The sequence below is a fragment of the Heliangelus exortis genome, chromosome 21, assembly GCF_036169615.1.
Source record: "Heliangelus exortis chromosome 21, bHelExo1.hap1, whole genome shotgun sequence".
NCBI classification, from domain to species: domain Eukaryota; kingdom Metazoa; phylum Chordata; class Aves; order Apodiformes; family Trochilidae; genus Heliangelus; species Heliangelus exortis.
In genome coordinates, this window is record NC_092442.1 from 3,094,288 (window position 1) to 3,117,862 (window position 23,575).

Consider the following 23,575-nt stretch of genomic DNA (forward strand, 5'->3'; position numbering starts at 1 on the left):
CACAGTATGGGTTGGGCCCCTCCACTCCATCACAGAGAGGTTTAAGGCATTTTGGGGGCTTGCAGGAGTGGTTTGTGCATGCTGCAAAGTGCTGTTGAACGCTCACCCATGTCCTTCATGCCATCCTCTGCATTATTTCCCCTGTCTACAGTGGAGCAGAGCTTTAGAGTGATGCTTTTACCCGGTGATTTTTCATCCGTGGGTTTCAGGGCTCTGTGCAGACTGATTGCATCTCCCTCTGAGGACAGCAGTGACTCCTGTCCTCATCCCTGAGCCCTGTCACTGGCACAGCTTCACCATGACTTGTGATGGTCTCTCTTCCCTGCTCCTGTGTTCCCTTCTGTCATTCCAGCACACTGGATAAACAACCTGGTGGGAAGCTGGCAGACCACGTGCAAGATGCTGCATGCTGAGCCCTTCTGCTGAGGGGGTAATAAGGCAGAGCAAGCATAGGAACTTTTAAAAGGCTGCCTGGCAGAAAAAGCCAATGGAGAAAAGGAAAAAAAAAAAAAAACCCAACAGCAAAAAAACCACCTCCAATAAATTCCACAATTCTTACTGCCTTAAAAACTACCAGTGATTGAGGCTTTTGTTTAAAATTCCACCTCTTGATCTTCAAAACTCAAGCTAATGATGGAAAAGAGAAATCCGAAACCACAGACCTCTGCAGAGTTTTATATATTTTATAATAAAATAACTTTCCCAGGGCTTCCATCATCATCATATTTTCTAAAAACTGCAAGGCTGACTTTTGTTGCTGCAGTGGAGTTTTCTGTTAATGGGCTACAGCTGAAGCAGGTTCCAAAGGCCAGGGTTTGGCAAGGGGTTAAACTTCTTCACCCCCCACAAGGAGTGCCTGGACCAGCAAGGACTTTGCCTTTTCGAGTTGGGAGAATTTCTGCAAATGAACTTTGCAAAAGCTTTCTGTGAGCTTGGCATTAGAGTATTGCACACTCGCCTGTTCTCAATCACTCACTGGAACTTATTTTGTAGTTAACCTCCATAAAGGACTGTACAACTGAGCAAAGGCCTGTCACACACACATTATTTAGAAGCTCTTATTATTATTTTATTGCCAGTCCTTGACAGCTGAGGAAAAGCCAAGCGCTTTAATCTTTCTTTCCCTTTAGTTTACAGTGTAAGAGCTGCATGTAAGATGGATTTGATTAATATGTAACAGAGATGCAATTCTCTGTAAAATGTGCTGTACTTTAGAACCCTGGAAAACAAACTGCATCACAATGGCTTAAATCTCAGTCCATTGTATTATATAGACATCATAAATAATAGAGAGCAGGCAGATATTGCTGCAGGCTTCATCTACATAACACATCTGAGCTCTCTATAATGTGTTCAACTTGTCACTTTTAGTACAGAAGAGAGGCAATAAAGCTAACAGCTGACTAAACCACATCAGCCTTGCTTCCACTTCCAGGGTGGTGAATGCTCATTAAGCAATCTTAGCTGTGACTTTTAAAATCCATAACTCTTACAAATGTAAAAAAGTTGCCACAAAAGATTAAGCGCAGAATACAAGTCAAAGCATTAATTTTCGGCGCGTAGATTCCAGCCACCACAGACCTCAAATATTTCTCTGCTCTTTTGTTTTATATATGCTTTTGGTTAAAACAGAGCTTCATAAAAAATACTTGTTTCCATCTGGGGCAGAAAATACCTATGTCAGTGCAGTAAGGGAAGGCAAACTCTATTTCATGCAGCTAGAACAGGCTGCACTTCCACAGCCCTGTAGGATTTTCACTTGGCATAAATGCTGGCATGGCATCTGAGATATGGTGGGTGAAATTACTACAAGTGTGGCATGACCAAGGCTAAGGTGACCCTCACCATGGGTTAGGATGGGAGCAGACCCTGTATTAGAGGCAGGGCCAGCAGGAAGCTGGAAGACTAGAGAAATATTGGATTGTCGTGGGTGAAAGGTTGGGCACAGGGCACAACAACCAGCCCAGGAGCTGGGAAACCAAATTCTTTGTCCTATGAGTTAGTGTAGGACTGAAATCAGGATCAGGAATGTGAGGCACGAATACAAATGAACACCCATGTGCCTCCACAGCTGCAGTCACTGACTGATGGGATTTCATGGGGAACCCATGGGACAAGCTCAGTCACAGCCCTCAAGGTGCAGGTGCTGTCCCCAGTGACTATCTCTGTGCCCCAGAGAGTTTCTGCTTCTACCTCCCCCTGTGACACCAGCTGTCAGATTGGTCCCTGTGCCTCCTGTGGGTGCACACATTATCCTTTAAATACTCCAGAGGCTGTGCTGGGTGGCTGGCACACTGGTGGCAGTGTCCCAGCACTCCTGTTCAGAGATCAGCCAGGCTCCTCATGGCAAATTGTCTCCTTGTCCTCCAACCAGATGAAAGGGAAAAGAAAGCAGAAGTAGGTGTTTACAGTATGCAGGAGAGAAACGTTTAGGAAAGTCATTGATGTAGGAATTAAAAAAAAAAAACCACATAAATTATTGTCACAAGGGGATGGGCTGTCAGGTCTCTGCTGGTGCCCAGTGGCCATGAGGTGCTCTCCCAACAACCAGTGCGAGAGATGGATTTTTCCAGTGCTGGGGGTAACCAGAAAAGCCTTTGGACAAGCCAGAGTCTCCCATGGGTTTTGTCACAGTCTGGTTGTGAGAAAACCCCAACTTGGGCTCAAGCATAGTCCTGCCTTCAACCTTCACTTGGTTAGGGTTTATCAGGCAGCTAATCTCCAGGAAAGCTAAGGCTTTCAGTGAGAAGTATGTAATATATAAGCTTGGGTTTGGTGTTTTGCTCAAAGGAATTTTACCTTGTGACCAAAAAAAAAATTGTTTTGGATTATGGGGAAAACATTTCAAAGGCAAAAAAATGCAACTTGAAAACCCTCTTGCCCCCTTGCACTAGGGTGGGGTGCCAAGCCATCCAATTCTAAGTCTGGTTTTGTAGGGCTGAGACAAAGCCCAGAGTTAGGATGGAAAAGACCTGAAAGGAGATGCCTGTACTCTCAATTTCCCATCAGATATGAAAGACGGTGGGGAGTTTTTTTTCAATAAAATTAGTGGTGTCACATACCATCTGGGACAGGGTCTCTGTGGTACTAAACAGAAAGGGCTGTGAGAGGGGCTGTTGAAAGGCTGCAGGGTGGAAAGAACCTGGGGGAGTTGTTTCCAGTATAGCTGAGAACTGATCCAGCCTCTTGGCAGCCACCTTCCCATTGCACTGCTGTGGCCTCCTGTTAATCATGTGTGATGCACAGGATTGCATGGGCACCAGAATCCTTTCCTAAAGAGGCACTGAACTGAACAGGCAGCTTTGTATCTTATTAACACCCCCTTTACTGGAAATCATGCCATTTCCATGTCTTATCTTTTACATCTCAAAGCAAAACATTAATACCTGAGGCTGATTATTCTTGAATTCTTCAAGTGTGCTGTAGTCCCCTTCTCCCCCCTAATGGCACCTGGGACTCTCAGAGGGTGTGATGCTGTCACACAAAAAGTCTTTAAGAATCTTTCACTCCAGGCTGACATCCCCACAGGATGCATTTTAGCAGTTTCAGAAGCTTTTCTTTCCCATGGGGGTTATTAAATGTCTGTCTTGCGTATGGCCTGGTATTCGTAGCATTCATTTCAGATTTAAATTGGTTTTAAAGCTCTGTGTTGGGTGGCAAAGAAAATGCAGGATTATTTAGAGGCTGTGGTCATGGGAGCAAAACTGGAAGTGATGTGACAGCTCTAGGAGCCCTTGAAGAAACAGAGGTGAGGAAAGGGAAAGGACTGTCCCAGCAGTGTCATAGTGCTACCAAGGAGAAGGATAAAAATGCCATCCTGTAAACCTTTACATTTGGGCAGAGTGCTGGAGAAGGCAGTGAGTGTAAGGTACTGGTCTGTATAAGATTAAGAAAAAAACAAAACACCCTTTTTCTTTTTTTTTTTTTTTTTTTTTTGGTAGATAGAAGATAATTCTTTTGTTGGGACATAAATCTAAGCTTTTCCTTTTTCTTCTTTCTTTCTACTCTGTGCATGCATATCAAGCCACTCAGGTTGTTGAAGGAAGTTGCTATATTAGCTAGAAAGAAACTAGAGTAGAAAAAAAACTGGAGGAGGAGGTGGACAAAAAACTAGAAGATACAGCACCAATGTGCTCTTCAGTGAAAGAAGGTATTCATTCAAATTCTCCAGTTTCTTCAGGATATGTCTGTATTTCAGTGTCTTGCCATATGTTGGAATGACAGCAAAGTTCACCCTTAATATTTTTCAAGGCACTTCAATGTTAAAATGATAGATAGACTTCACACATGCTCTCAACACACTGCAGTAGTGTGAACACGGAGGATAGAGAGGCTGAACCAGTCTGTTAGTCCTTTTTTTTCCCCTTGTTGCTCTGCACTTGTATTCTTATCCCTGCCATCCGTTGTATCCCGGTGTGCATTAGTGAGCACTGCTGCTAGGAAATGAAGATGTTCAGGCTGCTTTCTGTGGTTTTTTTCTGTTTCTCCACTGTTTGCCCCAGGGATTAGATCTGAACTCATCCCACGGTGGTACGAGGGAGCGGTGCCTTCAAAACCAGACCACTTCTCTTAACTCTCCTTTGGAGGCCATCCAGAAAGAGCGTGTTACAAGGGACACACCAAGTGAAGAACAAAGCCTGTTAGCTTTCCCCTCCACAGAGTAATTGATGTCTTTGGGTTGGTACAAGATGAGCCCGACCGTAACATTTAAACAGCCCGTCCACAGGTCGGTTGCGTTTGAAAGAACTTTGAAGGGACAGCACGCCAAGAGATCTTTTAGTCAAGGCTGGCAAGCAGCTCTGCAGGAAGATCAGAATCAGCCTGCCACGTTGCACGCCTGATACCTGGCTTACCCTCCTCTTTATTACTATTGATCTGCAAGAGAAAATGTTTGAGCAATGCTGGACAGCTAATCAGTATGGTGTGGTTCCCATCTACACGTGCCGGTGACGGACGGCGTGTGGGAGCCTGGCTGTGCTCTGCCTGCTGGCTGGGGGATAAATAGAACCCTCAGTATCCCGGGCTGTCAATCCAGCAGCTTTTGCTAAGTGCTGCCTTCCAGCCTAACACACAGCACTGCTGTTGGGAGGCAGCACAAACCAAGCTTCTGAGCAGCTGTTGGATGAGGGTGCTGGCTCGCAGCTTCCCAGAGGCTCCTGGCAGAGCCATTTTTGCACTGGGCAGTGCAACAAACTGCCTGCAAATAAAGGAAGGGCCTCACAAACAGCAGCAGTGGGGGAAAAAAAAAATAAAAATGGTGAGATAACATTTGCGAGTGAATAATGTCACTGGGGCGAATGGGATCCGACAGGAATCTTAGCTCAGCAGCAGCTACTGAACTCTTTACAGTACAGCCAGATGGCCTGGTGCAACAACAGCCTTTCAGAATTAATAACTGCTTCTCTGGAGGGAGAGCTTCGTTCAGGAACCGTTTCACATTTCGGCAGGAGTATTTTTTTTATTTTTTTTTCCTAGTGCTTTTTGTCTGCTTTGCTCTGGGTGAGGTGTCAGCTGTGCTCAAAGGGGGTTTAAAAAAAAAAAAAAAAAAGGGAAAAATTCTGTTTCCCTCTCCACTCTCTTCTCTTCCCTCGCTCTCCTTCTGTGCTGCCTTCCCTCTGCCTTTGGCTTCAAATGTTGCAGCTTTTAATCTAGAAATTATGGCAACTTGTATGTGCATTTTGAGAGTATATCATTGCTGCAGTTAATTAACAGTTATTAGCGTTAGCGTACTGTGCTGTATTATATGTCACAAATCATCGAGTCTCCCTGTGCAGTTACAGCAATTAAGAACTCCATCACACCTTCTGTATAGTCATTTGGTTCTCTTCCAGGTCTTTTCAAAACTGGAAATTGCTAATCAAATCATTTCTGCTCTGTGCCTCGGTATCGTTTATTCCATTCCTAATGATGTGAGACTTTTTTTTCTTTGGCCGTTAACAGAGGCATCCGTGCGTCTCACCCATTTCACACCACAGTCATGCTTTAGAGAGGTGATAATGAACTTGCAGGAGGAAGTGTAGGCTTTGGTGGTTTTCCCCTTGCTTTTTCTCTCTCTCTTTTTTTTTTTTAATTTTATTTTAAATTTTTTTTCTTAATTTTTTTTTTTTTTTTAAACCGATGTCTTCCCTGCTGTTGGGTGATTGAATTTTGAAACTGTAAAATGCATTGACAGACTGACAAACCCGACTTGCCAGAGCTGTAGCTACCACAGTTTAGCTTCAATTCTGAGCTCAGTGAGATTCCTGCCTGATCAATTTGTCATCCTTCTAAATGGAAACTAATTACTTCCCAGGGAAAGATTGCAGGCAAATATCACCCTTTGCATCAGCAGCCTTCTGCAGTGAGGTGGAAGCAAAGTCCAAAAGGTTTTTACTAACAGAGGACAGCATGAAACACTTCATTTCTTACCCCTTTCCTTAGTCAGGAAGAGTTAATTTTATTCATGCTCTCACTAAAATTGCCTCACGTTTGCTTGGGTCATATGTCAAGGGCATACTTTGCTTTTCAGGTCAGCTGCACGTGAACAACCTGATCCTAACAAGGATGTTTGATGCCATCCACATGCCAAGGCCTTTCTCTTATCCAGACATAGGTGATTCTGTACATTCCCAAGCTGTTCTCCCAGGGAAGGCTGGAAGGTGAAATGGTGGAGGGGTGCACGTGTGGCTGAGGCTTAGGGCAAAGTTCTCAGGGACTTCTTCCCACAGTTGTTTTACCCTCACAACCCCTGACACCCATGTGCTGTAGCCCTGGGAGCTGCTGCCCACCTGGACACTGCCCAGCCCATCACCCTGGCTGCTCTCAGAGCCCATCCTCTTTTTGATGTGCAGATACAATAAAAAGTTGTGGTCCATGGCAAAGGTCTTACACACAGGTGTCTATGGATCACTCCAGTTAAAAGATATTAATTTTCCACTCTGCAGAAAGGTGTCAGCTCGTCCTGTGTGTTGTTGAAGGGTGGAATTTGAATCAGACCTGTTTGAAAGTTCCCTCCTCAGGTTAATTCTTTAATACGTGAGATGTGAGAGGTCTGGGACTTGCATTCAGGAAGTGTTTTGTGTTGTATAAACAGCTGGAAGTGCAGGGAAGAAAAAGAGGCTTTGCTAAATGACAAACTTCAAATGGATAGAGGTTACAAGTGCCAGGGACCCTCTGCTGCTCAGGGAACTGTTCAGCTGACAGTGAGCACACTCATTCATTGTCATTTTTATTTCTGAAAGGTAATGACCTGAAGAGCCAAAGGCTTGCCTGGTTTTCACCTTTTTTTCTAATGAACCATCTCAATTCCTGAGGAAACTTGGTTTTTTTAGATTCCACTCCCTTCCCTGGAAAATTTTATGTATATCCCTAGTGTAAAACACGAGCTCTGTTTTGCTATCAGTCAGTTTCCCCAGAAATGCCAAGCTGACCTGCAGAAACTTCTGTAGCCACGTGCTATCACTAACCCAAGCACTTCCCCCTACCCCTGGCTTCAGTAAAATCATGGGTGTTTGAATTGTTTATGGCATTTGGAAAAATCTGTGCTGATTAGGTTACCAGTAGCTCTTGGTGTGACTGCTTTACCTGATTCTTGCTGTTTGGCAGGCTGTGCCTCAGGTGGGTTTTCTTTCCTGAACTGCAGTGGGAGGCCCAGGGTGGGCAGGAGTTGCTGGCTCTGAGAGGCCCTCCCTGTCCTACGTGTCCATACCTGTTCTAAGCTTGCAAACCTACCTGGAGTTGTGCATTTTTAGGGTATTTCTTGACATTTTGCCTTGAGGGAACATGGCAACTGAAAGGCCAGGACAGGGGTCACCACCTCTCCCCATGTGTGTGTGCCATGCCTGGTGCCTGCTTCAGATGGGAGAGAGTCCAGGTGGTGTTCTCTAAAATCTTCTCCACAACTTGGTGAACTGTTCTCAAAAGTGTGTCCCTCCTTCCCAGAAGGGATAATTTTTGAGTAGCAAACTTGTAATTGATCCTAAACTAAATCTTCAGAAACATTTGGTCTGCTTGTCCTCTGAGGCATCTACAACCAGCAGCTGTGGAGGTACCTGGATGCTCTTACTGCACATCTAAGTTTTAAAAATTAGCTGTGAAGTCACTAAGAAAATCAGCAACAGAAACCTCTTGAGGTTTTGGTTTAGGACTAATATAAGGTATAAATTGAAAACAAGGTGTTACAATAGTGCTGCCTTTATGGCCACTTGTGTTTCAGTTTGAGTGAGTTTGGTCTAGCTCAGGTCAAGTAGGAGCAGACTTCTGCTGACTTGAAATCATCTCTTTAGAAAAATAAGTGTGTCCCCACAGTTTTTACTCACCCTCTAAATACAGCAGTTTAAGTTAAGCAATGCCACACATTTGAGCTTGCTAAGCAGGCTTAAATAGCAATAAGGTTCCCTTCCCTGCATCATGAGCTGGACAGTCACTAAAGGCCTGGATTTGCTTTCTGATTACAAGCCTAAGCCACCTATAGCATTTCAGTTGTTAAAATTGGATGTAGCTTCAAAGAGGATACTGTTAATGAGCTGAGCAGCTGGATGGTGCCTTTCTCATAGCTGAGGTGTTTCTGCAGATACACAGGTATTTGGAACACCCTGCCTGACCTGACTGAAATGCAAACCTACTCTGCAACCCCAGGGGCAGCACAGCTGGATTGCTGGGGCATGTGTGTGGCTGTGCCTTTGGCTTGCCTGCCTTCTGAGATGTGTGTAATAAGCTTTATTCCAGCTCTATATGGAATATACATATGGAATATACTTTCATGCAGTCATTTATAAAAAGAAAATCATTGTATCTTTATTTCTAAATCAGCATGGGTTGGGATTTGCCATGTGGTTTAACCTTAGCATCCCCAGACAGGTCAAAGATTTTTATTTAATGTTTTCTGTATAGCCCAATCCAGAGGCTAATTACAGAAAGGTGAGATGTGACCAAGGTTTGGTGACCATCTGGTAAGAATCCTGCCACTATCAGTCATTTCTGTGCGATGCACTTCTATTGATGGTCATCATGTATCATTATTAAACACACAACAAAGGTTTTTTTGTGGCCAAAATTGCTTGCAAAGTTAGCTGAGACAACGAGACAGCAGCAGGAAGGGAAGGATTAACTCTTTTCTCCATTTACACATAGGGGAATTGCATCTTAGGCTGATTTAATAACATAGCACGAAATTGTAGAAGATTGTTCCATAGATGTATCCTCATGTTTTAACCTCAAAAGATGATTCTTCTTGTCTGTGTGGTATTCAGTTAAGTAATGCCCAGTGTGGACATTGCTCATGGGAGCATCTGTTCAGGTAAAGGGGAGCAAGTCTGTACCCAGGACGTGGCCTTTGCAATGCTCCTCTTCAAAGCTGCTCTCCTCCCACAGTGCTGATCTGAAGGCTGAGTTTTGGAATGCAGCAGCCTTCCTACAATAAAGGTCTCACATTTTTTTCTTTTGGGAAAGATGACAAAAACATCTGGTAACTCAAGACTAGGTCTTTGTGTGTGAGAGAGAGACAGAGGAGCAGCTCACTGTTACCTGTTTAGATACCATTAACTTGTCCATTGAAGGTAGTAGATGCGGCTGCCAACAACAATTAAAAAACAATTTTTTGGAAAGCGTTGGGTTTCCCAGGCCCTTCTCAGATCAGGAAATGAGATTAAAATCAGTTGCTGAAAAGCTACTGTGTTTATTTGAATACATCAGAGCATGGCAGCTCAGGCCACCTCATTGAAGGAGGGCATTATAAGCAGCCTGGTATTGTGTTTCCAGCTTGATAAAAAGCATTGTCTGACAGCAAGCTCAGTGCAGCTCCAGCTATATTCTCTGGCACATATTTTCTGCCTCGGTGGTTCCTCTCAGTAGGATAGTCAGCCTCTGCCTTTCTGTTTGACGTTTTTGCTAATAATTACTTGAAAAATCATCCACTTCTATTTAAAAATTGCTACATGAAGTACTAGTCTGTCTCTGCATCATGACAGCAAGAGGCCAATGAAGTAACGGGTGTTAACCACATGAAGCTTACTTCATAAAGCATTGCCCAGGGTGCACTGCAGGATGACTTGAAATAATTAGCCTCTGGAGGTTGGAAACCTATGCTGTAAATCCCAGAGCTCGGAGTGAGGATAGTTTTTTATCACTGTCCTTGACAGAAAAATTGTAACATCACGGCTTACTCCGTCTTTGACATAATAAACTTGCAGCGGTGCTTTTCAGAACCCTCTGCTTGCATCTCCAGTCTCCTTTCCCCTCTCACAACCTTTTCTCATGGGTCAGTCAGCGTGCTGTAGGAAGTTTCCTTTGGGCCTTCATGCAGACATGCAGGAGCTTTCAGGCCCTCTCTAAGTCAGAGGCATTTCCACGGGTGGAGTTGCTGCAGCCTTACGGAGCGGTGCGATCCGTCCCTCAATGAGCTGTGCTCACAAGTTTGCCCACCCTGGTGAGGGTTTCCTGCTCTGGGACTTGCACTTCTGTGGTTTCATCAGCACAGCCCTCTTGGATGTTGTTAGCACCTTGGAGTCTAATGCAGAAATTCAGGGTGGAAGGTGGGTAAATTGTCCTGTGTTATCAGGAGTGTCTCGTAAATGATAATGAGCAGATGCCTTGTACGCACCACACAATAAGCCACTTGAAGTTGTCACCAGTTGTTTATAGATGTTATTAATATTAATAATTTACCACTCATTTCCATATGAAACCACCTTAGACGTGTCTGTGCTGCTTCCAGCTACCTGCAGAAGCTGGGGAGCCGTGGCAGCGTGCCCGAGCTAACACGTCCTGCTGAGAAAATGCTGCCTTTGTTTGGGCCTCGGTGGCACGGAATGGTGTGGACATAGCAGGAGATTTTCTGCTCACTCGTGTGCCCATATGTAGCACAATGAACTGCAGTGATCAGTCAAGCCCCTGCTCAAGGGACTATTTAAAATGTTCTGCTGAGTTGAATGTCTTCTCAACAAGGGATGGTTGTCTGCTGATGAAGGTGCTCTATAAAGCTGGGAGAGGAAGCTCAAAGCCCTGAGGATTTTTCCTTTGCAGAAGGCTCTAAAGGCACCAGGTTGTTCTTATTAGGGAAGCAGGAGAAAAAAATGAAATTGTGACCATTTTTCTGGTTTGGGGAATCTGAAGTTTTATCTCCTCTAATTCAGACAAAGTTGAAATCTTGGTGTTCTGTACACATGAAAGCAGAGGTTTAAGTCAAAAGGTGAGGTTTTCTAAAGCTTTTAGCACTGCTCTGCATCTTCTCCCAAGGAATTTAATGGCAATATGCCTGCTGACATCTATAGAAGATTCAGGCCAATGCCAAATGTGCTTAAAAACTGATGTGAAATGTTCCTTTCACTCTTCTACTTGCAGTGAGGGGGAAATCTCCCAGGAAGAGGTGACCTGCCAGGACTGGGATGCTCAGCACCAGGCTGTGGTTCCACCTGGCCTGTCAGGGTGTCCATGTGGCACAGGAAAACCTTCTGATGTAACCTCAAGCCTGAAAAGGAAGTTTCTTCAGGGTTTGGGAGTGCTTAAGTCAGATCCTCAACAATTACCACATTTAAGTCTAATTTTGTCTGGTTTAATGTACAATATGCTCTGCTGAGGCTGGGTACAATTATTGGTATTTATCCCCAGAAGCCTGGGGAGCTTATTATCAAAAGACAAAGCAACAAAAGTTCCAAGGTATGCAAAATCCAGACCTTTGTATGGCAAGTGAAATATTTAGATGGGAATCATTACTGAGTCCTTTTACAGCAACCTTGCCAGAGAAAGAGAGAGTGAGGGTCAGGAGAGAAAACACAAAGGAGGTAATAATACCTGATTAGCCAAGCAGCTGGAGAACTGATGGGGAATTGTGAAGCCTATCAAGGCATCATGACTTTGTGTGAGTGACATTCTGCAGCAGGAAGCAGCTACCAGCTGAGGAACTGCTCTTGAATATTACCCTTAGGACTCTTCTTTTCTTGGTAACCTTGCAATATCCTTTGCTGGAGCTGTGTCTTTTGGAGAATTCTGTGACTTGTCTACAAGGCTTAATTGACAACTCTCATCACTCCACCAGCTGGGATGGATTCATCCCAAGTGCAATGCCAGGGAAGCCAGTGGCTGTGCTTGGTGGATGGATATTTTGCAGCTGTCCTCTGTCATTCTGTGTCTTTTCAAGGCTGAGGCTGTTGCAGTGACCTGAATAATGTCTGCCACGTCTGCAGCCTCTGAATTGCTAGAGGGGTGTTCTTTGGATGCAGTGCCCAATTGAACATTATGCCTGTGATATCTAGCTGTCTTCTCATTTACACCCCAAATTATCATAGTTTTGTGGAGAGTCCCAGGTAATTTAAATAACTATTTCAGAGAGAAAACTCAATCCCATTATATTATACATTTTTTTCAAGACACAGTCAAAAGCTGTAAGACTCAGGTGCCCTGGTTTTGTCATTGGAGGAGGCTGGGAGGAGACTTTGTTGACTGTAGCTGGTTTTCTGTATTTCCTCTGTTTTAATAGCATGCTCCAGGATTCTGATGCTTGGATGTACCTTTCCCCTCCCTGACCCTCTCCTTGTGGATGACATTTGGATGTCAGGGTTTGTTTTGTCTTCCTTGGAACATTCCATACTAGCAGTCAGGATACTGAGCAGCAGTTTGTTCCTTCCTCAGATCCATGGTCATATTTTTCTGAACTGGAACAGGGACAAGATGACACTGCTTTGTCCAGCAGAGATGTTATGCACATGAATAGCACATTAACTTGCATCGTGCTGTGCTCCTTCTTCAAAAACAGTTCTTCATTTAAACTAATAAAGCTATATTTTTCTCAGAGTTGAGCACAGAAGAATCCGCTGAATTTTTTAATACATCAGCTCTTCCAACAGAGCAAAAATAAGGGAATATTTCTTACTGAGTGTCTTAGGACCTGAAAGTGTGAACTTGATGTACCAACAGTGAGATTCCCTTCAAGCTCTTCTTTATTTATTTTTATTTCTAAAATCTGTGAAACATCATAGATTTATAGTCCTGAATTTTATACTTGCTGGCAGGATCTGGATTAGACCACAATATACAACGTGGGAGCTGTAAGAAATGGGACTCAGGCTTCCTGGAGCTGGCAGAATTTGCTGTACCAACTTAATAAGAGTCCACCTCCCACAGAGGGGATGTAGGAAGGAAATGAAAAGTGTGTGTAAAATTTTGTATATTTATTACTCTTAAAAAATAATTTCATGGGTAAAATCTGTCTTTAATGACACATTCAAACTGTGGTGCTGAGAAGCATTGCATAGCTAATGCATTGTTTTGTTTTTGTTTATTCTGCAGAAACGAGGGCATTTCATTTTTTAGTAAAATTACCAGTGATCCTTTGTTATTCACAGGTCTTAAAATGCATGACAGGCTGAACTGCTAAGTCCTGGAGGATTTTAATACCAGCTTCCTTGCGAAGCTAAACTGGTTTTCCAGCCCACTACTTGGTGGGCCACAGGGGGTTTTACTGTAGTGTAATACATATTTAAAGCTTCTTATGGATGGCTATGTCTGCAAATAAGCTCAGAAAGCAGAAGAGGGAAATGCATTGTGGTATCTGGAGTTGAGCAGGGAGGAGATTATCATAGGAGAAACCTGAACAAGAGGTGTGACAGTTTAACAGACTGAGGTGCTGACTCTCAGTCTATGACAGACACAGGCAGTTTCTGAAGGATCATGGAGTGGAGCATCCAACCTTCACTCATCATGATGAGGAAAGAAACTTCTGGCTCTTTGGTTTGGTTTTTTATGAATAGCAAAGGTGGAAAATACCAAGTCGTAAATGACTGCGTATATTTAATTCACATGTAACATAAGGGTTTCTTTTGTTTGCCTTTTTATTTCTTCTATGAATGCTTTGCTTTTAGAAAATAAATACAATACATTAGCCTGGATTCAGTTGGGCAATGGATGCCTTAGTATATGTAATGTGCAACTCTTAAGACAGGGACTGGTTTTTTGTTTTATTTATCTAGAATCTGAGTTCATAACTAAGGCTCTTAGGCAATACAGTAACATTTTTTAAAAAAAGCAATACCAGAATTTCTTAATTATGAATATTTTAAGGAAAATTATAGACTTACAGTTGATATACAAGGCTGGCATGAGGCATTTGGTTTTCCATCAGGCTCCATTGAATTCCTTGCCATTCTCATATGCCGTGGAGCTTTCCTGAGCTCACGTGGCTTCCAGATTTCCTCTAAAATGAAGGAGCTCAACATTTAAGTTAAGATTATGAATTAGGTTCCCTTATTATACTCACTAAAACAAGTTGACAGATGAAAAGTCTGCCAGAAATGACTGTCAGAGCTGCACAGGCCTGCACAGCTCAGCGTGCAGGACATGCCCTTCGAACACTGGCCATATTTCTTGCATACAATATTTACACTTCATTCAAAACTAGGGTAATAAAAATGATTTAGTGAAATTCACAGCTTTTGCAAGCTATTACCATACTTAGAGTATGTGCTCAAAACTTTCTGAGAATATTTATACATGCATACATTTAAATAAGGATGGCTTTGTAACATAGTGCAACTGAACTCATGCACGCTCTCACCAGATGGGTTGTCAAGCTCTCTGTGGCTTCTTGACCACAGCACTGGGAAGTAAACTTTAGAAAGGTGTAAGGCAGATGATTGCCAGCTTTTCTGGGAATCCTGAACCTAAACTGGAGTTCTGTGAAGCAAAATATCCTTCCGCTGGTTCCTCTTGGGTGCGTGGAGCTGCGTTCCAGCTCAGCACAGACCTTTCTGGGCTTTCTGCTCCCACCCCATACTTTCTGCTGGGGAGGATCAGCCAGGTGGGCAGGAACGTGTGATTTTATGTGTGCCTATGTGGTGGCAATTGATGTGATGTTGAAAAGCTCTTGTAAAATAGTCATGCAGTCCAATATTAAACCCTGCCTCCAGTCCGAGTTACCTCGTTAATGCATTATGTGGCCAGTCAAACATTAGGCCATTCTTTCTGGAGAGGGTGCTCAGCCATTGGAATGGGCTGCCCAGGGAAGGGGTGGATTCTCCATCCCTGGAGATATTTCAAAAGAGCCTGGATGTGGCACTCAGTGCCATGGGCTGGGAACCACGGGGGGAGTGGATCAAGGGTTGGACTTGATGAGCTCTGAGGTCCCTTCTAGCCCAGCCCATTCTATGATTCTATGAGGCACAAACATATACCTGAGAATTCAAACTTCTTTTTTTTTTTTTCCTTTTTTTTTTTTTTTTTCCAAGGCTCACTGTTGTCTGGTGTGTTGCAGAAATGAATGGCAGATAAAGTTCAGCTCAGAGACTTGGACATTTAAGGCAGTTGGAAAGGGGAAAGAGGAGAGCTTGCCAGCCACACAACATGTCAGGGCAATACGGTAGAGACATTGTATTGTCTGAAATCTGGCTTAGGGAGAGGAGTCTGGCTTCACGGACAAATCCCACAGTGGAAACATTTCTTTTAGCTCCACAGCTGACTTTGGCAGCCACGAGTTTGTGGCAAGCTTCAAGGCCTCATTAACACTGCTGGTGAGTCCAGGAGAAGGCAGCGTTGGGCTGCTCTAACCTTGCTGTGAATGCAGGGTTGACCTCACGGTGTCCTGGACATCTGGGACTGGGATCCTGGCACCACCAAAGCATTTGTAATTGTCCAGCACCAGCAATGTAGAAGATACTGGGTGAATGATTACTAATTAGAAAGATTTAATTTCATTTGGTCTTCCATAGGATGTCAGAAAGAAGACAGCTCCGTCGTCATTAATTACACATTTCTCTGGGCTGATTATGCATTGCCTTATCTGTCTGGTACTGAAACTGCTGTTCTTGGAGGCACTTTGGCCTGATTTCATCAGATCCTGAGAGGTGCTGAGTGAATCTGTTTCCTCTGAATTCAAGAGTGCAGCGTGGGGCTCGGATGCTGCCACGAGCCAGGTTGCTCATACTCTCCAGGGAGGCCCAGGCAGCAATTTAGAGCTGCTGCATCTGGAGCCTGGACAAAAGCAAGATGTATTTGAAAGCCCAGGAGTAAAGCTACTGCTGTGGTACTTTTGCCCTAGGCAGGTGCACAGAGAATCAGGAGATTCTTGCTGAGTGTTTATTCCTCCCAGCTCAATTTGGCAGATGCAGGTAAAGTGAATCCCTTCTTTCATCTGCTTGTCCAAACAGGACCTATTAAAGAGTTGTCTGGTGTTCTACAAAACCCCATGTAATTCCAAATCTACTGAAGACATGCTGCATTCTTTCAGAAGAGTTTTAGCTGGCGTTTTAATGTTGCTTTTCAGCCAACTGTGATGCATTTGACATATATAAACTACATGTAAGTGTTTATAATTATATACATGTAGACACACAGATGTGTACAGACACAGACCTGAAGGCACCCACCATAACCAACCACATCTCCATGGTAGCCTGCTGGATGTTGTTGAACTTTCCTAGAAAATCAGTTACAGCTCTGCAATTTTATGCTTTATCAGTTTTGCTACAATTATGAGCAAAATTATAAACCTTGTAATTTCTCTCTTACTATATAAAAAACTGTAGATAACATCAAGATATGGAAGAAATTCAAAATAAGATGCCTCAAAACATTATTGAACATAGGTACCAAAGAGAAAACTGAAGCCTTGAATGGCATGATTAAAAAACCCCGGGGGCTGAGGGGGAGGTGGAAAGGGGAAAAAAAAAAACTTATGAGGCAGAGAGCTTGGAAAGGTAAGGCAAGGGAAAACATGCTATAAATACATAAGACCTCATTCTCATCTTCTTTTAAAATCTGTGAAAAATAGTAGGTGGTTTGTGGCAGTGGGGTTCCTACCCTGTGACAGCCACTGTGCCAGTGTTGAGATCTGACCCCCAGCCACAGGGTCTGCCTGGCCCTGGCCCTAATGTGACAAGGCCCCAGAGTCTCCTGTCCCACCAGACAAAACCCAGCCCTGCTCTTGCATTCATCCCATTCCAAAAGGTGGGTTTATTTTTCTAATCCTTCTATTGGAGATCTAAGCCTAACACAGGAATATTTACATGTGTTGAATGAGCTGCAGAGAGCTCAGCTAGCCCTGGACAGCTGTTCCCTCCTTCTGAAGCCATGAATTGAGCTGATGCTCCAAAGGAGGTGTGTGCCTTCCCTGTCTGTGGATTCCACTTTATCCCCCCCTCTCAAAATGTAATGCCAATATTTAAAGACCAAGATTTTAAAACTGGCATGTAATTTGGTTTTATCTGTATAAACTAAACCACTGGATCAAAGCCACTGTGTAAATGAGGACATCTATTTGGTTCTTCAAAGTATGGGTTATACTTTATTGGTTCTTCAGAGTATGGTAGTGTGATGGGTACCTGCCATGGCTATGCAGTACAGGAAAAAACTTTGTGTTAGGCTGAGGTCAGGGTGTTCAGTATCTTGGTAGGATGAGAAAATCTGTGCCTAAGAGCCTGCCTCTGAGCACAGAACTTTAAGTGGTTGACTTTTAAAAAAAAGGATGTAATGACAATTAAAAATGAAGATCCACACTCCATGGTTTCCTGCTCCTCCCCATTCTCAAAGGCAGGGTGTTTAGTTGGGTGCCATTAGTGAGGCAACGTGCTATGGGAGAATTCCCAAACGTGCAGTTTCCAACCAAAGTCTGCAGTATTTGTACTTCTGCAAATGGATGGAACTACCTCCCAAAGAAACCCTCCCTAAGCTGTGCCATCCCGTGCCAGGAGGGGGCTGGTGGTGCCACCGGCAGCTCCCCAGCGGGCTGAGGACAAACTGGGTGCCAGGTGGCAACCTCAGGAGGTGACCAGGGGGGTGGCAATGCCTCTGCTCCCCTGGGAACAGGAGCTTTCCTTGGTGACACAGAGGGAGTCTCAATGATAAAGGAGTAGTTTTGGGGTACAGGGTGGGTTTTGGTTAAGTGTGGGGTGAAGGCAGCAGAGGCTCAGCTGGCACAGTGCTGTGCCCTGAGTCTGTTTTAGTTTGGCTTTTAGTTCCACAAGCAGTTACAAGTGTGCTGAACACAAAAGTTATTGCTAGTTATTCTGTGACAAGACTACTACTGTGTTTAAATCCATGTTTTTAGCACAAGGCCTGTAGATGAATATCAGCAGCAGTCTTTCAAAAAGTAGTGTTTCAAAGTTATCTGTCTACCTGTGGCAATTGAAATTGTCAGCTCTTTAAAAAGCCAGATTATTTCATCATAAAGTAATTTACCCTGTTTGTATTTCTGTCTCTTTTTGACTGTTCTTCCCTGTCACTGTTTAATCACTTGAAAGCAAATAGACACTTCCTTTTATAAAGCCAAATTCTTGGAGTGGGCAGTGTCAGCTGCATGATATCATGTGTGGTATGCTGGAACAAGAACATAGGAAAGATGTTTTCAAATACTTGGAATATCAGCTAAAATTCTTGTGAGTGGTGGAGGTGTGGGGGAAGAGAGATTTTAATCAATTAGTACTTGCCTTCTGTGTTCAGCCTGGGAGCAAAGCTATGGATACATTATCAGGATGTAAAAACATCCTCAGGTCCCCAGTTCTGCTCCTCTGCAGAGTGGCACTGGGGTGCCAAAACCCATGCATGCAGCAAAGCTTATTCTGTGAAGGCTCAGCTGCCAAAAATAAACCTCATTGGGATTCCTGAGATGGCTGCTGTCAAGGAAAGTCAAATTTGGAGCTTTAAGCATGCGAATAGTGTCATTTTAAAAAGTCTGTTCACCAAGGAGATAAATAGGGATTAGCCTTACAAGCTGCTTTAACTCCCCTACATCCTGGTGTGTGTGTGAGGGAGGGAAGGTGAGAGGCACCAGTGACAGGAGGACAGGGCTGGCATCAGGGTTTGTCCCCTTGGCCAAGCCCTGGCAGCCCGTGAGGACACTGTCTGCTGGCAGAGAAACCCTGGTAACAGGGAGTGGCTGTGGTTATCTTTTTGCTGTGAAGTTGTACTGTCCTCAGTGTGGCCCCCTGGGGTGTTTTCCTGTATCTGATCACTGACTGTTTTACTGGGCAGACTGGGAAAGAAAAGTTGTGTTGGGCTGGCTGAAAGCATCTCTAGGTCCAGGGGTTTTGTGCCATAGCCCTGTTAGTAATTTCAGCAGGCTGGGAACTAGGAACTGCCTTTTCCCCATTATCATACACCAGCTGAAATTTTCTAGAACAGTTTTTCTAGAACAGCATTACTATTTGCATTTAATTACTGTCAGTTGGCAAATACTGAAAAGTGTTTGCAAATAGTAATGCTGTTCTAGAAAAACTCTGCTACTATTTGAAGGCATTTCTACCATATTGAACACGTAGATACCTATTTATGGTAATTCCTTTCACCATCTTTTTCTCAAAGTTTCCTTTATGGGTGTGAACCATGAATTTTTTGTATAGCTGTTGGATGAACTGTTTGACTCCGAAAGGGCTCTCTCTAAAAATGTTTCAACAGAGATGCTAAATCAACAGCAGCCTCTTGCCCTTGCAAACAATTGCCAGGTATATCCTGAAAGCAGTTCCTTCCTCTTGTACAGTTCCAACAACATCATTTAAAAAAAAAAAAAAAATCAAAAAAAAAAAAAATCTGTCCTTTATACTTCCTCCCCCCTCCATACATGCACATATCTTGTAGTAAATTCATTTTTCAGTCCTGACTTTGTGCAAACACAATGTTGTGCTGCAAGCATTAAAAGGCAATTTAGTACTCAAAGGATTAAAAGCTCATGTTAAATTGAAGACTACACTTGGCATAAACATTAAAAATTGACAGAACACCCTACACATTAACTGCACCAGGGCTCCATAATTAGCATTTAAAAGTAAAACATCATTTCCTTACTGTTTCCCACTTACTCATTTATAATGCATTTATTATAATACAGATGTGAATATGAGGCTTTCTGCTATTGTCAGTTAGTAAATAAGAAAAAAAACACAACCTACTCCTGTTGGAAACATGGGATTGTAGACAAGGAATCAGGGATGAATGGTTGGTTAATCCAAATCTCAGCCATGTGATGAATCAGCAGTGAGTGCCTAACCTCATTTAGGGCCTAATTCTCTTACAGAAAGCTCAGGGCTCAGCAGCGTTGGGTTTCATTGTCTGTCTACCCCGGGCAAAGGGAACACAGGATAAACTCTTACTTGTCAGGATTTTTATGCATTGTGCTGGGGCTGGTGTTGTGCAATGTGGGAAAATAGATATGTGGCTCATCCTGTAAGGTGGAAAATTTGTTGCAGATTGAAAATTTGAATGCGAAAGGAAAAGAATGAGAAAGCAAATCTCATTAGGGCAGCGGAAAAGAGGGACTATCAAATGTTAAAGGGATAGCACTTTATTGACTTGTTTTAGGTTTGGATGAGATAGTGTTTCATTCATGCATGCTAATGCAGACCTTTTTTGTCATTAAAAATGGAAGGTAAGATGGCCAAGCACTACCTCTGCTGGTTCCTAGTAGACTTCTTGTGTTTGATTTAAATCATGCCCCATGTCTCCACTGGCAAGACATTGCCAAATATATTACACCTGGCATGAGCCTTTCTGTCCATCCCATATCCCCTAAACCCACTCTCCTCTACTTCCAGTAAATCCAGCAGGCTACATGGAGCCAAGCCTTTTCTTTCTACAGTTCCATAGCTCCAGACCCACTGGAAAATTCGAATGAGGCAGCTTAGATCATCCTTGGTGTCATTTGATCAAGTTTATAGCTTGCCAAAGAAGTGTCTCTACATCCAGACCTGGATTGGTGAGCAAAGGTTCCTCTTCACCAGCACAAAAGGAGATGTTCACAATGCTGGTCAAGGCAAGCACCTTCAGTTGTGTCCAGCTTTCCCCTGGTGCCACGGAGGAGACCAAACCCTGGCCCATTTGCAGGGAGTGAGTTTGCCAATGCCCCATGTTCAAAGCCATGAGGTGGGAGCCAGTTACACCACTTCTGTGAAAACCCCACACTGTTGATTCAGATCTAAAAATGTGGCAAAGATGCAAATAATCTTGAAAAAGATTATTTCACCATTACCTCAACGCAGCTTGCTGACATGATCAACTTCTTTTTGTTCCTGCTCTAAAACATCACATCATGTCCTGCATCCTCCAGGGTCACTGCTGGGTGGAAAACAAGACCATGTTTTGTTCAGGCTCTGTGAAATGCAATTAGAAGCCCCTCCACAGGCAGCAGGAGATGAAGTTAAAAGGAGAGAGGGGGGAAAAAGGGACCTCCCCATTTCCAGCAGTGTGTTGACTTTGAAGTCCTGGGCCATCTTTTGTCCCCCTCCCAGGAGGGCCTTTAATCAGGACCATTCCCTTGTCATTCGAGGGGGAAAAAAAACCTTACACAGTTGGTGGGGTTGTCCCTGTGTGTGCTGGCAAGAAAAGTCTTTGTCAGAAATTTCCACTGACCCAAGCACTTTGTTTCTTTGTCTCTCCCAGACGACTGTTTGAACTAAAAAGAAGAAGAAAACTCTCCTATGTGCTAACAGTATTTTAATAGGGAGCCCAGGTGACTTCTTGCAAGCTTTCCTGCCAGGTCCAAGGCAGAGATGAGGCTTTTGGTCTGACGGCCTCTTAAAATAAACCCAGCTCACACAGCTTTTTACAGCCTTCTCCTCTGCATACGTCCTGGGTGATATAAAGAGGCTGATGCCATAATATTGCAACATGCTGCTAAGTAGAAAGACTTAATTATGATGTTATGTGCAATATTCTGTAGACCGAGAAGCTCAGTGCGGGAATGATTAAGATCTTATTTTTTTGTTGTTTGCATAGGAGCAATTTACAAAACAACTACAACTCCTTAAATAAATAGCCCTAAGCCCCAGACATCAGACACATGATGTAAATTTTGCAAAACATAGAAACGTAGGGACCTGAGTCTGGCCCTGGTGCTGGCAGCAGCCTTGCCGAGCCCTGGAGCAGCCACCTCCCTCCTTCTTCCCAGGATGGGAAGGACACAGGGCTGAGCTGGACTGATTTACACTCTGATTTTCATCTGTATTTTACAGATTTTCATCTGCAGTATTTTACAGATGAGCAGAATGCTCCACTGAAATGCTGAGAATCACGTTAAAATGCAGGTTGCCAGTGTTTTACTTATGAAAAATCTACTTGAGCTACTTTTTTTAAAGAAATGTTTATGTCTATGCTGCAATCTCACTTTGCTAGTGAAATATGTGCAGCTGGACTCATAACTGTGACTTTTATTCCTCAGGTAGAAGCGTGAAATAGTACTCAGTGCTTTTTAAGTGATATAAAATCTTTCTAAAACAACTCTTCCATCCCAGTTAAACAAACATTATCTCCTTACCCATTTTTCCATTCACACTTTGATATGCTGCAGCTTTTTCCCTACATTAAATCAGTTCCCCTTTAGAAAAAGTGAATTATTAAAAAAGGGGGGAAGCAGCAAAAAGATTTTATAGGAACAAATAGATGAACAACTCACCATGATAAGATCTGGCAGCCTTTCTTAGAGGTGTGAGTGGAGTAGAACGTGCAGCTGTATTATCAAAACAGGTTTCAGTTTTATCATGACTCTCATGTATTATGTGAGATTCTCAAAGCACACCTTCTATAATGCCTGGAATAATCCAGACTGGATGTAGATCAACTGATTAACTGAGTCTCAGGAACAATAGCTCAGCTTTGGTATCAGTTTTCCTCTTTCAGCTGCTTCTCCATGGCATTCCTATCAAAAATTTTTATTTGTATTATTTTTGGTTGTCCCTTTTCTAGACATATTTTGAAGGACAAACCAAGCTTTCATCCTTGCAGGTCATTTAGGTGTTTCATCACATTTATGAAAAGTTACCTTGCAATCAAAAATAAACCTGCCTACTCCCTCTAACACAATAATACCCACAGTACTGCATGTAACATGACTGACACATTAATTAATAATAGAGGGACTTCCATAATTTTTCTTGAGACGCTGCCATCCTGGCTCTCACTAGGTTAGCTGTGTATTTTTAAGGTTTTTTTGCTCTCTCTATAACTGTGGTTCTACCTTGCAACCACTTTTTCCCTAATCCAGTGGAATTTATAAAACAGGGCTTAAGTCTGAATGCCAGAACAGCCCTGTTAGCTTCAAAAGGACTTCTTTTTGGTTAAAGTTAAGCAGATATTTAAGTGCTTTGCTAGCTTAGGGTCAAAGTGTTCAGCACCTTGTTGGACTATGTCTTATCTACCTCCTCATTAAAGATACTTCAGAACATTTGGCATGTCTTTATCAAGCAGAGAGGTGCAGCCAATTGACTTTATGTGACAGCTAAAAGTGAAGGAGATCAAGGGAGCTTGAGAGACAAAGGAGTTCAGTTTTGTTAGAATCTTAAATGAAAGAAAAATAGTGCTTTGAGAGCTAGTAAAAATTGTTCCTTGTGTTTGAAGGGTTTTATTTTCAGAGGATTTTAAAGCAAGACTTTTTGAGAGATTTGGATGTGTGGATGGAGGCTGTACTAGAGCAGAATCCACCTGCTTATTTTCTTGTTGACCTTTTTGTTGTGAGTACCATGACCTTTGCATCATTTTGAGCAATCCCAGATGAAGATGCAGAGAAGACCTGGGAGCCTTGAAGAAAGTATTAGTGAGGCTCTTGTATAATTTTGACAAGTGGGTTAGAAACAGCAAGGTGCCTGTTAGGCTCATTACTAAGTGAAGCCAGACAGCAAATTTA

General features: G+C 43.2%; 1 protein-coding gene across 6 annotated transcripts in view; it reads left to right on the top strand.

Annotated features, from left to right (window-relative positions):
- Positions 1–23,575, top strand: part of AUTS2 (activator of transcription and developmental regulator AUTS2) — a 758,376-nt gene that overhangs the window by 649,891 nt on the left and 84,910 nt on the right. The window lies entirely within an intron of this gene.